This window comes from Panthera onca, chromosome C1, assembly GCF_046562875.1.
Source record: "Panthera onca isolate mPanOnc1 chromosome C1, mPanOnc1 haplotype 2, whole genome shotgun sequence".
NCBI lineage: Eukaryota > Metazoa > Chordata > Mammalia > Carnivora > Felidae > Panthera > Panthera onca.
Genome location: NC_138346.1, coordinates 142,720,410 through 142,734,147, shown reverse-complemented (window position 1 = coordinate 142,734,147; position 13,738 = coordinate 142,720,410). Strand labels below are relative to the sequence as shown.

The 13,738-nt window shown below is 37.6% G+C and overlaps 1 long non-coding RNA gene across 1 annotated transcript; it reads left to right on the top strand.

The window, feature by feature from the left end:
• The first annotated feature begins 561 nt into the window (after window positions 1-561).
• Window positions 562-12,095, top strand: LOC132673363 (uncharacterized). Its single transcript, XR_009608019.2, has 3 exons — window positions 562-917; window positions 1,230-1,278; window positions 11,814-12,095. It is a non-coding gene; the product is annotated as an uncharacterized LOC132673363 (long non-coding RNA).
• Window positions 12,096-13,738: the final 1,643 nt, after the last annotated feature.

The window sequence follows — 13,738 nt, the reverse complement described above, 5'->3', positions numbered from 1 at the left end:
CTACAAGGAAACCCTGATTCTCAGGACAAATGCCTATGTCGTTCACAAATGGTGTCCAACTTGATGCTGTCAGGAGAAGTAGGAAAGAAGAAATCTAGTTGCTGAGGGAATATGGAATTGGAGCAACCAGAGCAGGTCCTCCTTTTTCTTCCTTTTGTTAACAAAAAATTTGACTGCATGACTAGAGAGCTGGCTAATTTTCTTCACTTTTGGATACTTTTATTCAAATAAGAATTCACAGCACCCTGTTGCTCTCTTCCTAGGTGATGTGGCGTTCTTAATTGGTTCTCACAGATGTTGCACTGATTCAGGTCTTGGCAAGGGACTTACAGCATCTCAGGACAAGTTGAGAACTGAAAATAGATCCTGTCCATTGACTCAGCAGGATTGGAGAGCTTGCTTCTTAATAATCCTGCACCAAGTTAGAACTCATGTCTAGGACATCCTATTCCATCCCATTGCGGGTCTGATTTTCTTGTAAAGGTAGTTTTCTTATTAAAACAGAAGTATTGACAGATGTTATATTCTCCTTCATTACAGAATGCAAGCCAAGTTCTACAGATATGAACATTGGGTGATATTTCCCTTCTTTTTATAAAGTACAGGTCTTACAGAACTCACTCCCTGTCAAAGTCAACTGGGGAAACAGAATCTTTTATCTTTATTGGCAGAAGGGTTTATCTATTTCATTTCCTTCTTTTAAGCTGGGGGACCAATCCTCCCTCATTTGTGGTTTCGCTTCCCACAGTTTCAGTTACCCATGGTCAACCGCGAGCCAGAAGCAGATGATCCTCTTTCTGACATACTCTCGGAAGGTCAGTAGCAGCCTAACACTACGTCACAATGCCCATGTCATTCACCTCACTTCATCTCATCACACAGACATTTAGTCATCTCACAACATCACAAGAAGTAGGGTGAGTACAGTATGATAAGACGTTTTGAGAGAGAGAGAAACACCATACTCACATAACTTTCATTACAGTATATTATTATAATTGTTCTTTTTTATTATTATCATTAATATTTTACTGTACCTAATATATATATTAAGCTTTATCATAGGTGGGTGTGTGTAGGAAGAGACATAGTATGGTCATGTCTTACCTCATGGGGTTTGATAGCAGAAGTTGAGGTCATTTTCTGAAAAGATAAGATTTTACATCAGGCTCATGGAATGAGTACTGGTGGATACAATTTTTCCTTTCCTTCCTCATTGTCACTGTAAGGTCTGACAGGCAACTTTGGACCACATCCAGTCTTGTTGAGGTGCCCGTGGTGAGTGATATCTTTGTGGATTTGGATCAGACTACCTGAGTTTGAATTCCAGTTCTTTAATTTTTCAGTTATGTATTTTTGAGTAAGTTATCTAATTTCTCTGGTTACTAGTTTTCTTATCTCTAAAAGATTAAAAATGGTACTTAAGTCATAGGCCTCTTATGTGAATTAAACAAAATAACATAGCTGAAAGTGTCTTGCATATTGTAAGTTTTCTGTGGACATTAACAAAACCGTTAAGTAAAAGTATTGGTACCAAGACGGTGGGGCAGACACTGTTTCCCTTTTGGCTATCATCACAAGACTATTTACATGTGAGACTGTTCTTTCACTGTGCATAATTTGATTAAAAGACAAAAAACAAAAAAATTCCCCAAGGGCCTCCCCCCCCCCAAGTCCCCCCCCCCCCCCCCCCGGCCAAAAGTAAATGGTTTTTCCCTTAGGTAAATGGAAATTTCCACTATGCTGGTCCCTAGAGAAAGTTTAGCTTAAATCCCCTTGTAACTTTAATAGTAGCTTGGTAGGTAGCTCAGCATCACCATGCGATTAAAGATCAGTGTTCTTGTGGCCCCTGGGTCGCTCAGTCAGTTAAGCGACCAACTCTTGATCTCAGCTCAGATCATGATCTCACAGTTCATGGCTCTGTGCTGACATCGTGGAGTCTGCTTGGGATTCTCTCTCTCTTCCCCTCTCTCTCTGTCCCTCCCTCCCTCACTCCCCTCCACTCAAAATAAATAAATATTAAAAAAAAAAAAAGAAAAAGATCAGTGTTCTACAGCCAGGAAAACAGACTTTAAAAAGTTGGATCATTTATCATAGCTCACACAGTTAGTCATTATTTAAAACAGTTCAGTGGTTTAGTCGGTTCCACTTGCATACTCCTGTAGCCTCAGCTAGCACCACTGTCCCTCAAATGTCTGCATTTACCCACAGGGCTTTTCTTGCGTTTCCTCCATTGCACTGTGCTCCATCCTGCCACATGGCTTTTGCAAATGCTGTTCTCACTTCCCCAAATGCTTCTTGCCTTTTCTTATCCTCTCCCCAAACTCCTAGTTGTCCTGCAAGATATCAATTCAAACAAGTCTTTCCTGACTCCCAAGACAGGTTCTGATCCCACATCACATGCTCCCAAAGCCTGTTCATGACAAGTAAGTACATTTGTGGGATTATAAGACTAGTGGTTTTTTTTCACTTTTAGATTATAAACTCTTTGAGGACATAGGCCCTGTCTGGTTTTTGTTTACTATTGTATCTATAGAACCTAACTGCATGCCTGGTACGTAGAAAACTAGTAATAAATATTTTGAAAAATAAATAAATTAACTTAGTCTGGAACATAAGTCCATAAGCTTAAGCTTACGACTTTTTTTTTGTCACTAACCAAAACATAATAACTTGATCTAGACGATGTTGACTTCATAGGGGTCTGTGATTCTCATGGTCACTCTAGAGTTGTGACAACAGGGTTAAATGTTAATGTTGAGGACAATGGTATTAATATGGCATAGTCAGAAGCCTTGTTGAAGACTTTGGAATCCTAGTTTGAATAATGAGAGGTTTAGCAAATTTGTACTCCAAAGTGAAAGTGGATCCCTTATTACTCTTTATTCAAAAAAAGGAAGGGGTGGAGCTTTGGAATCATTTATAGAAATACATGATACATAACAATAAAAATGTATTAACATAAATGAGGAAAAGGGGCAAAGAGAAAGTTACAAAGTAGAAAAATACTGGGGTGCCTGGGTGACTTAATTGATTGAGCATCCTACTTCGGCACAGGTCCTGATCTCATGGTCCATGAGTTTGAGCCCTACATTCAGCTCTCTGCTGTCAGCACAGAGCCCACTTTGGATCTTCTGTCCCTCTCTCTCTGTGTCCCTCCCCCACTTGCTCTCTCTCTCTCAAAAATAAGAAAGACATTTTTAAAAAGCAGAAAAGTAGGGGTGTCTGGGTGTTTAAGTGTCCAATTTCGGCTCAGGTCATGATCTCGCAGTTTGTGAGTTCAAGTCCCACATCAGGCTCTGTGCTGACAGCCCAGAGCCTGGAACCTGCCTCAGATTCTGTGTCTCCCTCTCTTCTCTTCCCCATTCCTGCTCTTTCTCTCTCTCTCTCTCTCTCAAAAATAAATAAACATGAAAAAAATTTAATTAATGTAATATAATGTATAATATAGTATAATGTATAACATCCAGGCACTGAAATTCATCCCTGTACTTCTGTATAGGCACTGGGAAGCACACAAATTTGGCTTAGAGTTGCATAGTAGTGAAGGGAAAGCAAAGCTACTGCAAGATTTATAGTGTGAATAGCAAAAGATAAAAGAGGACCAGATGCTCAGGAAGAAACATAGCTTTTCCTATATTATTGTGATATCTAGATAATGTTCTCAATAACAATCCTACCATATATACAATGATAGATGTAATGTGGTTGTTTCTTAAAACACCTCTCAGTGTACACTCAAGGCACAATGACAAAATATAGGACAGAAAAGGGCATGTCCTGAGGGAGATGGATGTTGAGACAATGTGGCCCCAGAAATCTCTCCAAGGATCTATCTCCAAACCTGACAGAATTTAAAATGTCTGGAGAAGGAGCCCATTCCCATTGGGCCATTCTCCCTGGATGTGATTTTTATAGCAAAACTTTTGCTAATAATTCAACACCAGATAACTCAAGGTTATATTTTCTGAGAAGAAACTAGGGGCGCTTGGGTGGCTCAGTCAGTTGTAGATCAGTCAGTTAAGTGTCCGACTCTTGATTTTGGCTCAGGTCATGATCTCATGGTTCATGAGTTCGAGCCCCATGTTGGGCTCTGCACTGACACCACGGCACCTGTTTGGGATTCTCTCTCTCCCTCTCTTTCTGCGGGCACTTTCTCTCTCTCTCTCTCCCTCTCTATCTCTCTCTCAAATTAAATAAATAAACACTTAAAAATATTCTAAAATATAGAAGTTCTATGGTGTAATTAAACATAATCAACATAGAATTAATACCCTTTATGAAAGGAAAACATCTAACCAGTATGCCAAAATATAAAGCCACCAAACTTTTGCATGGAGGTAGAACTAGAAAATGCAGGGCAAAGATTTTCCTCAGATTATATTTTTGGGTCTATTTCAACATACACACCTAACAGGCATACAGGACTAATTCACAGCAGGAATAATTTTTTTAAGAGAGCTTTAATTCCAAGAGTATAAGCACTCATGAAATATCCAAAAGACACAGAAAGTCTTCCTACCCTCATCTTCTCTATTCTAACTGCCCGTGGGTAACCATGGATGGTTTCTTGTGTCTCCTTCCAGACCTTTGTCTATGTGCAATCCTGAGAAAATCCATGGGGGGAGATAGAGGGGATCCTGATGCCCCTAACACTGTTATATAATGATTCTGTGTGTGTGTGTGTGTGTGTGTGTGTGTGTGTGTGTGTGTGTGTGTGTCTTTCTTTCTGTCTCTTTCTCTCTCTGTATCTCTCGCTGTGTCTCTCTGTCCCTCTCTCTCTCTCTTCATGGAAAGGAGGTAAGATGAACAGGCTGTAACTGTTGTCTATTATTCTTAAGGTACACCAAGATCTGTGGTCCTTCCAAGAAGATAGGACTCATCTTTGCAATAAAAGAAAATTTATGAAGCATCCATAAAAACCCTGCTTTAAGCTTCTTAGTATAAAAAGCAATGCTTGTTTTTTGTGTTTCTACCAAAGACTGAGGAGAAACCTGTCAGTCCCTCAGGGTCTCAAGGAAGAGGCCAAGACTGGCCATCACCATGGATTCATAACTTTTGAAAGTAATAGAAATCATCCGAACATCTTCCTGTTTTGGAACATTTGTTTGCTTAGTTTGGCAGGGGTTTGGCGGAGAGAAAGGACATCCCTCCTGTTGTTGATGCTCATTGGCTAGCTAGAAGAACTCACTCTGGGGCCCAGTCCCATATAGATCATTGAGCAAGCTCACCTTCAGGTGGACAGGCAAGGGTAGTGTGGTTAGTATCAAGGCTTTGACTGGTTGAATTACAAAATATCACACATGCACACATACACAGACACACACGCACACTCCTCATCTACAACAAAACAAAACAAAACTAACCTCTTTTACAACTCTCTCTATTAGTATCCTTTTGTTTGTGTCTCATTGTGATTAAAAAAAATTTTTTTTTTATTTTAGAGAGAGCATGCATGAGTGGGGAGAGGGGCAGAGGGAGAGAGAGAGAATCTCATGCAGGCTTCATGCTCAGAGCAGAGCCCAAATGGGTGGGGGGAGGGATCATGACCAGAGCTGAAATCAAGAGTCTGATGTTCAACAGACTGAGCCATCCAGGCGCCCCTGGTTAAAAATTTTTTAAAACCTCACATTAACTATCCATAACACTAACTTCCTTACTTCCTTCAAGTCCTTGCTAAACTATCACTTTTACAAATTTTAAATACCTTTATTGAGGTGTAAGTGGTATACAGTAAACTGTATATGTTTGAAATGTACAATTTGGTAAGTTTTAATGTATGTAGACACCTGTGAAGCAATCATCACAGTCAAAATAGGCAATGTGTTCATCACCTATACAAGTTTTCATGTCCCTATGGATCCTCTCCCTAGCTACTCCCTAACCAGGTAACCACTAATCTATTTTCTATCACCATAGATTAGTTTGCATTGTCTAGAGTTTTAATAACACAGTATGTATGTACACTTTTTTAAATTTTATTTTATTTTAGTCAGAATTCTTTTACTTACCATAATTATTTTGAGATTCATTCACATTGTTGTATGTATCAATAGTTCATTGTGTTCTATTCTGAGTAGTACACCATTGTATGGCTATATCACAATTTGTTTGTACATTTATCCATTAACATTTGGGTTGTTCCAACTTTTTGACTATTACAAATAAATCTATTATGAACACTCAGGTACAAGTATTTGTATACACTTATGTTGACTTTCCTCTTGGGTAAATACCTAGGAGTTTGGCTTGATCATGTGATAAGTGTATATTTAACTTCTTAAAAGACTTCCAAACCAGTTGATATTGTCTTATATTCCCATAAACAGAGTATGAAGTTTCAGTTTTTCCACATCATTGTCAATACTTCATATTATCTTTTTTTAAAGAAATATATAGGTTTTTTTAAAAAAAAGTTTTTAGTATTTATTTTTGAGAGAGAGAGAGAAACAGGGCACAAGCAGGGGAGGAGCAGAGAGACAGGGAGACACAGAATCCAAAACAGGCTCCAGGCTCTGAGCTGTCAGCACAGAACCTGATGTGGGGCTTGAACCCATGGACCATAAGATCATGACCTGATACAAAGTCAGACGCCCAACCAACTGAGCCACCCAGGCACCCTGATACTTCATATCTATTTTTTTCATTATAATGGCTGCATAGTGGTAGGTATGGTTTTAATTTGCATTTCCCTAATGACTAATAATATTGAGCATCTTTTTATGTGCTTTTTTGCCATCCATATATTTTCTTTGGTGAAGATATTCAAATCTTTTGCTCATTTTTTATTGGATTATTTGTCTCCTTATTGAGTTTCTCCTAGTCAGTGGCTTGCATTTTTATTTCCTAAACAATATCTTTTGAAGATAAAAATGTTTAATTTTGATGAAGTCTAATTTACCACTTTTATTTTATGGATTATTCTTTTGGTATTATATCTTAGAAATGTCTACCTAACTTAAGATCACAAACATTTTACACTGTTTTTTCAGAAACATAATTTTTTTAGATTTTACATCTAGGTTATAGTCCATTTTGAGTTCATTTCTGCATATAGCATGAGGTATAGATTGTTTTTAATGTTTATTTATTTTGGAGAGAGAGAAAGAGACAGAGTGTGAGCAGGGAGGGGCAGAAAGAGAGGGAGACACAGAATCCAAAGCAGGCTCCAGGCTCTGAGCAGTCAGCACAGAGCCCTATGTGAGGCTTGAACCCACAAACCGTGAGATCATGACTTAAGCTAAAATCGGACGTGTAACCAACTGAGCCACCCAGGCTCCCCCTGCCTTTTTTTAAATGTTTATTTATTTTGGAGAGAGATAGAGAGAGACAGAGTACGAGCAGGGGAGGGCAGAGAGAGAGGGAGGTATGAGGTATAGATTTAAGTTCATTGGTTTGTATCTGGATATACAGTTATTCCAACACCATTTGTTGAAAAGACTCTTGTTTTTCACTGAATTTACTTTGTATGTTTGTTGAAAATCAGTTGTCCATAATATATGGTGTTTTTCCCAAAGTATCTATTGTATTAATTTATTTGTCTATCTTTACACCAATATCACATAGTCTTGAATAGTGTAACTTTATAAGAAGTCTTGAATTCGGGTAATATTTACTCTCCTACTTTGTTCTTTTTTATTTCTTTTCAAAATTGTTTGGCTATTAAAATACGTTTGCATTTCCACATGAATTTTAGAGTTAGCTTATCAATTTCTATGAAAAAGTTGACTGAGATTTTCATTAGAATTGCATTGAATCTAGAGAACAAATTGGGGGAGAAGTGACATCTGAACAATATTGAATCTTTTGACTCATGTACAAGGTATGGCTTTCAATATATTTAGTGTTTCTTTCAATAACATTTTATAGTTTTCAATATACAAGCCTTTCACATCTTATGTCTGATTTGTCTCTAAGTATTTCATATTTTTGATACTATTGTAAATAGTATGTTAAAATTTCAATTCCAATTGTTTATTGGAAATATACAGGAATACAACAGATTTTTGTAGGTTAATATTGTGTGCTGAGACCTTACCAAGCTCATTTATTTGCTCTAGTATATTTTTGGAGATTCTTTCAGATTTTGTACATAGATAACTATTTCATCTGTGAATAAAGATAATTGTGCTCTTTCTGATCTGGATGTGTTTTATTTCTCTTCTTTAATTTACTACTCTGGCTAGAACCTCTAGTACAATGTTGAATAGAAGTGGTGAGAATGAATATCATTGACTTGTCTCTAATCTTAGGTGGAAAGCATTCTATCTTTCACCATTAAGTATGATGTTAGCCATAGGTTTTTGATATATGTCATTATCAAGTTGAGGAAGTTCTCTTCTAATTTTAGTTTGTAAGAGTTTTTATTGGCAATGGATGCTCGATTTTGTTCAATGTTTTTTCTCCATATATTGAGATGATCTTATAGCTTTTCTTTTTCTGTTCATTAATATAATAAATTGCCTTGATTGGTTTTTCAAATGTTAAACTACCCTTGCATTCCTGGGATGAATCCTATTTGGCTATAATGTAATATTCCATTTATATATTGTTGGATTTGACTTGGTAAAAATATTTTTAGAATTTTTGCACTATGTTCACAAAGGACACTGGTCTAAAGTTTTCTTTTCTTACAATGTCTTTTTCTGGTTTGGGTATCAGGATAATACTAGCCTTATAGAACGAGTTGAGAAAAACTCTCTGCTTTTCAATTTTCTGAGAGAGTTTATGCAGAATTGGTATTATTTCTTCCCTCTATGTTAGTTACAATTTGACAGTGAAGCAATCTGGGTGTGGAGTTTTCTTTGTATGAAGGTTTTTAACCACAAATTTAATTCTTTAAAAGATGTAGGGCTCTGTTAATTTTTTCTTCTTGAGTAAATTTTAGTAGTTTGTGTCCTTCAAGGAATTTTTTTTTGAAGTTTATTTTTTGAGAGAGAGAGAGAGACAGAGCTTGAGTGGGGGAGGGGGTAGAGAGAGAGGGAGATACAGAATCCGACGCAGGCTCCAGGCTCTGAGCTGTTACGACAGCACGGAGCCCCACGCGGGGTCGAACTCACGGATTGTGAGAACATGACCTGAGATGAAGTCTGACTCTTAACTGACTGAGCCACCCAGGCGCCCTGTCCTTCAAGGAATTTGTCCATTTTATCTAAGCTGTTGGATTTATAGTACAAAGTTATTCATAATATTCCCTTATTATCTTTTTAATAGCTCTAGAATCTTTAGTGATGTCACTAATTTCATTCTTGATATTGTTAATTTGCATACTCTCTTTCTTTTTCTTAACCAAGCTGGCTAGAGATTTATTAGTTTATTAATGTTATTGATTATCTTAAAGAACCAACTTTTGGTTTCATTGATTTTTCTCTATTGTTTTCTATTTTATTTTTATTTTTATGTAATTTATTTTTTTAATTTACAACTAAGTTAGTTAGCATATAGTGCAACAATGATTTCAGGAGTAGATTCCTTAATGCCTCTTACCTATTTAGCCCATCCCCCTCCCACAACTCCTCCAGCAACCCTCTGTTTGTTCTCCATATTTAAGAGTCTCTTATGTTTTTGTCCCCCTCTCTGTTTTTATATTATTTTTGCTTCCCTTACCTTATCTTCATCTGTTTTATGTCTAAAAGTTCTCATGTGAGTGAAGTCATATGACATTTGTCTTTCTTTGACTAATTTCACTTAGCATAATGCCTCAAGTTCCATCCACATAGTTGCAAATGGCAAGATTTCATTCTTTTTGATTGCCAAGTAATACTCCATTGTATACACACACATATACATACATGCACACACACACACACACACACACACACACACCCCACATCTTCTTTATCCATTCATCCATTGATGGACATTTGGGCTATTTCCATACTTTGGCTATTGTTGATAATGCTGCTATAAACATTGGGGTGCATATGCCCCTTTGAAACATCATACCTGTATCCCTTGGATAAATACCTAGTAGTGCAATTGCTGGGTCATAGGGTAGTTCTATTTTTAATTTTTGAGGACCCTTCATACTGTTTTCCAGATTGGCTGCACCAGTTTGCATTCCCACCAGCAGTGCAAAAGAGATCCTCTTTCTCCACATCCTCACCAACATCTTTTGTTGCCTGAGTTGTTCATGTTAGCCATTCTGACAGGTGTGAGGTGGTATCTCATTGTGGTTTTGATTTGTATTTCCCTGATGATGAGAGATGTTGAGCATTTTTTCATGTGCCTGTTGACCATCTGGATGTCTTCTTTGGAAAAGTGTCTATTCATGTCCTCTGTCCATTTCTTCACTGGATTCTTTGTTTTTTGGGTGTTGAGTTTGATAAGTTCTTTACAGATTTTGGATACTAACCCTTTATCTGATCTTTATGGGTTTTTTTGTTTGTTTGTTTGCAAATATCTTCTCCCATTCTGTCGGTTGCCTTTTAGTTTTGTTGATTGTTTCCTTCTCTGTGCAGAAGCTTTTTATTTTGATGAGGCCCCAATAGTTCATTTTTGCTTTTGTTTCCCTTGCCTCCAGAGACGTGTTGAGTAAGAAGTTGCTGCACCAAGGCCAAACAGGTTTTTGCCTGCTTTCTCCTTGAGGATTTTGATGGCTTCCTGTCTTACATTTAGGTCTTTCATCCATTTTGAGTTTATTTTTGTGTATGGTGTAAGAAAGTGGTCCAGGTTCATTTTTCTGCATGTTGCTGTGCAGTTTCCCAGCACCACTTGCTGAAGAGACTGTCTTTATTCCATTAGATATTCTTTCCTGCTTTGTTAAAGATTAGTTGGCCATATGTTTGTGGGTCCATTTCTGGGTTCTCTGTTCTGTTCCATTGATCTGAGTGTCTGTTCTTATGCCAGTACCACGCTGTCTTGATGATTACAGCTTTGTAATACAGCTTGAAGTCCTTATTGTTTTCTATTTTATTTCTGTTTTATCTTATTATTTCCCTTTTGTGTATTCTGAACTTAATTTGCTCTTCTTTTTCTAGTTTCTTAAGGTAATTTTTTAAGTTTCAAAAGCATTTTGTCTGGTTGTTGTTGTTGCTGTTTCTGGCAGAAGAATAATCTAGTTCCTGTTTCCAGTGATGCCTGGAAACAGATTTAGTTTAATAGTAATCAGCTCTTCATCAAACTTTTACTGATCACTGAACCCAAATCTTTCCTTCCATACTTTTCAGGCCTACGGATTACAAATATCCCATTTCATACACTATTGCTGAATACTCCTGTAAACTGATTTTTATTTGTTTTTCATTTATTTATTTGAACAAAGAATAAATTAGTGGTTCTTCCTGAGTGAAAAGCCTATCCTTTTTATATTCTGTGGCTTTTCTTTGTATTTTGTGACCTCAAATCTCAACACAGTTCTGGAGCTTGAGGAAAATAACAACATGGTTGGTAATTAAAGGGTGCTTTTTTAAAATTCAAGGACCTGATGACACCCCAGGATTATCCACATGTACTGAAGAGAAGGAATAAGTGATGGCTTCCACAGCTCAGGAAGATAATAAGTGTCTATGGTGTACAGGTTTCTGAATACCTAACTAGGTTTGAACTCAGCAATTTGCCACTATTCCCTGGAGACAGTCTTAAGCTTCAGAGGAAACTAATGGGATGGGTGGATTCTGCTACATCTGGAAGTCTTTCCTAAGTTGGAATCTGTGGTTTTAAAATATATCCATAAATTCTTTGCTACTCTCTATAAGAGTCTTCCCTTCCTTTAAGTATGGGCTAGACACAGTGAATTGCTTCTAACAAACTGAATATGACATAATTGATGTGTTAATTCCAAGACTAGGCTATAAAAGATATTGCAATTGCAGCTTCTATCTAGGTTACTGTCTCTTGGATTGCTCATTCTGGGGGAAAACAGCTGCCGTGTGGTGAGGAAAGATACACACAATGAAGAACTGAACCAAAAACCATGTGAGTGAGTCATCTTGGAGCAGCTCCTTGGCATCATTCAAGGCTTGACATGATGGCAGCTCCAGATGACATTGACTGCAACATCATAAGAGATCCTAACCAGATCTACCCTGCTAACCTGTTCCTGGATCTGACCTTTGGGAACTGTGTGAGATAATAAATACTGCTTTAACTGCTAATTTGGGGGTAATTTGTTATACAGCAATAAATAACAGATTCACTGTGGAATAGGAGTTTCTGGGACTTGAGATAAATACTAGCAGGCTTCTAGAACTCAGAAAGTACCAGGTAAACTTCTTTGCCAGATTCTACAAGAAGCACTCAGAACCCTGATAAAAGAACAATGACAGATTCAGAGAGTCCAGGACAATGGGAGACAAATGCTTCCATGATACAGATTTCTGTGGTAAGAAATGTTTTTGAAAGCACCAGATTTTTATGGTGATAAAAGAGCCACACAGACTTTAGAAAGTTCAAGAGAGAAAAGGCAAAGATTCTGGAGCTCAGAAGTTAGAGGGCTATTTTCTGAAGCAATGAAAGAGTTGTCTTTACCTTTTCCCCTTCAACTTAACACTAACACATTTAGAAACTATAGAAAATACGGGTAAGTAAAAATAAGAAAATAAAAATTGCCATAGAGAAATAATATTTCAATTTTTGGTATGTTACTCTGACGAATAAATATAGACAAGCAGGCAGACAGACAAAGTTGGTACTTCAGTTGCCATTTTGGCATTTTTTGAGCCTGGCTGCATCTGGTATGTGATATACCAATTGGACCCATAGTCATAGGTCCATTCCTGCACTTTTGCTCTAAATCAGGTCTCCTGGTCAGATATTATGCTGTGTTGGATTCCATACCTGTGAATAAAGTATTTTATAAGCTCCTGGCTGAGGCTCTCTTAGGAAAGGCAAACTTCTATCTGGAATAGGTATTATCTTCATAAGAGTGAACCACTAGCCTTTCAGAATAGGAAAATTCCAATGTCCAGGATGATTTCCTTGGAAAATAATGCTACATTGTGAGCATAATATTGATCTCTGTTGCAGAGAAGTTAGAGTTTCAGAGACAGGCAACTGGATTGGGCTTGCTAAATATGAGTCCATGCTGTTGGGCACATTATGTAGCCTCCATCTCTGCCACATTGCCATTATGTGACCATCATGTCATCTCTGGGATTGCTGATGATGAGATCTGATTAATATCAGTTAGCTGAGCCATTTTGTCTACTTTGTTGTTTAGTATCTGGTGGATGCTTTCTGACTGGTGTTAATGTGTAATACAAAACCCTTTACACTTTGTACCTACTTCCACATTTCTATACACATTACTCTAAGCAGACCTCTTTGTCTCTGGTCTTCAGTCCCTTTTGCTCCAGACCTCCAACCAGACAGTCAAGCCATTACCAAAGACCCAGGAATTTGTTTATTTTCTTAACTCAGGCCATTTTTCCTTCCACCAAAGCAGATGACCAGGTATTCTGCTCCTAGTTCTGTCCTTTTGAAAGATTTCCCCTCTCTACTGTCTCCACTGTCTTCTAGGACCACCTCTGAATATTGCCATAATCCATTTTGAAATGGCTAATCCATTTAATGCACTTAATGAGTTGACCCATCTATAAACCAATCTTGGGCTTTTCTCTCCATTTTGACTGGTCATATGGGACACTTTGCAAGGTCATAGTACAAACCATGGGAGGGGAGTTAATGCAACTGTGATAAGTGACATGAGGGTCTGACCTATTTGCTTATACAGCTACTTATGCCCTCTAATCCTGCTCGAACTTGATCCTGGATACACCATTTCCATCTTATGGAGAAT